General features: G+C 40.9%; 1 long non-coding RNA gene across 1 annotated transcript in view; it reads right to left on the reverse strand.

The window, feature by feature from the left end:
- Positions 1-1,972, reverse strand: part of LOC106816088 — a 2,811-nt gene extending 839 nt beyond the window's left edge. The window contains exons 1-2 of the long non-coding RNA XR_001394834.1: positions 1,853-1,972; positions 1,130-1,202 (exon numbers count right to left, since the gene is read on the reverse strand). This is a non-coding gene — a long non-coding RNA (uncharacterized LOC106816088). The remainder of the gene's footprint in view (positions 1-1,129; positions 1,203-1,852) is intronic.
- Between the last annotated feature and the right edge of the window lie 324 nt (positions 1,973-2,296).

Here is a 2,296-nt window from a genome sequence, read left to right on the forward strand (position 1 = left end):
TGTCGTAGTGTACGTGTAGCGTAGTCGTAGTCGTAGCGTGTCGTGTCGTGCGTGCGTTGCGTGCGCGTGCGTGCTGCGTGCGTGCGTGCGTCGTGCGTGCGTGCGTGCGTGCGTGCGTGCGTGCGTGCGTGCGTGCGTGCGTGCGTGCGTGCGTGCGTGCGTGCGTGCGTGCGTGCGTGCGTATGTATGTATGTATGTATGTATATATATATGTATATATATATGTATACATATATATATATATATACTGTATATACTAACATTATATACATGATATATATGTAGCCTGTCAGATCAAAACATGCCGTAGGACTCAATTCGGACATTATGAGTTAGTAGTTTTAGTAGAAAGACCATTCAATTCTGGTTATTTTGACACCAAGATCTTCTTCCTAGGTCACATGGTTCGGAAGTTATGAGCATTTGAGTAGTTGAAATCAGGCCGATTTTGGAAAACAAAGTTCAGAGTAATTAGGTCATAAAATTAAAGTTTGTTTTCATTTGGCCTTCATTTGGACACAAATCTGAAAAAATATCTTCCCATTGAGCTAGACACATGAATTTTTGCATGCACTTACCAAACATAATAACCATCCACTGTATGAAGTACGAAAATGGTAGCTTACAGTTAAGGTAAATAATTCAGGTAATTAATTAGGGTAATTAAAACATTAATTAATAAACACATAAGATAACATTAATAAACACATAAAGACACACTTTTGGCCAGTTTTATTGATGTAACATCGAACATGGATAACTACTAAAGGTATTTATGACAAAACCAAAATCGGCTTTTTACTACTTTTAGGTGAAAAATCACCTATAACTCAGAATGAACATTGAAGTCCTACGGCATATTTTGATCTGACAGGCTACATATATATATATATATGCAGAGAGCGAGAGTGAGAGATAGCGAGAGAGACAGAGAGAGGAATCGAGAGAGGATCAAACGAGAGGAAAATAGCGGGCAAGAGAAAAAAACGACGAGAGTGAAAAAGAAACATTATCGGCGAGAGCGAGAGAGCGAAAAAAAGAGGAAGACGAGATAGCGAAAGGCGAAAGAAAAAGCGAGAGAGGGAAAGAGAACAGAGAGGGGAAGATTTATGCGTTAGATTATACTCACGGCTAGCACGACGATGACGAGAAAAACGGCTATTGTCTTATTCATTTTTCTCTTTAGATTTTCACAAGATTTTCTACACAAAGAAACAAAACCGCGTAAGCCAACGTTGCGACGCCGTGGACAACCCTAAATGCAATGTGTCGGGCATTGTCAATATCGTCGATAATTCCTCATTACATACTGAATCGTATTGCTGTTCTTCGGAATACGGTTATTACCTCCGCCAAGGGGTTGGCAGGAGGTTATGTTTTTAACTAACATGGAATTCGGCGGAAAACGTAATTTCATTTAGTATGATAGTAAGCTGACAAGCATGTATTTAATGCATGTATTTATTTACATGCAAATAACTAAACGCAATTATACTACAATATATATCAACTAGAAACAAACATATAATAATGTATAGTATGTAATATGGCGCGTGTAACAAAGCTGTACGTATAGCGTAAACAAACGCGCATATATACTGCTATGTCGTTTTGCTACTCTCCATCTACCACTAGAGGTATAGCACACTCTAACATGTACCACAGATATAAATTGTAGACTTTATGCATGAGACCAAGAGCACATAGACTAGTTATGACAACATCTACACACACTTAGCTGTAGAGAGACCAGACGGGCCCATACAAGTTTATCATACAGCTCTATATCTAACATTAGCCAACTTGAACACAGTTACCTGTATCTGACAACAACGACGGCATATCGGCTTACCTGGCTGGTTCTGCGTTGGATGTGTGTGTGTGTGTGTGTACCGAAGGAGCCTGTTGAACACGATGTGACTCCTCTCCTTCGACTCACCCTACATATATACCGGCGCTCTGTCGCATTGACCGCGCGCCTAAAACACTCTTCGTGCTCTCTTCACGCAGTGTTAAACTTGGTGACCCTGACTGATTTACCCAGCATATCATGACGTCGTTCACCATTCGTTAGTTTATTACCATCTTTGTTTTTCAGCGTGGTTGTCATGTAATCCGTCGCCTAGCGCTCCGTAGAGTGTATGCGAGAGAAGGGTGCGGGACGGAATCGGGCGGAAAAAGGCAGCACTGTGTTTAGAGTAAATTCACATCAGATTAGCTGAGTGACTAGAAACGACCTTGTTTTAATCGACGACGACCATTTTTTCAGACGTGTGACAACATCACTGTGTTCGGC

Source organism: Priapulus caudatus, unplaced genomic scaffold, assembly GCF_000485595.1.
Source record: "Priapulus caudatus unplaced genomic scaffold, Priapulus_caudatus-5.0.1 Scaffold1282, whole genome shotgun sequence".
In the NCBI taxonomy this organism is placed as follows: Eukaryota; Metazoa; Priapulida; class Priapulimorpha; order Priapulimorphida; family Priapulidae; genus Priapulus; species Priapulus caudatus.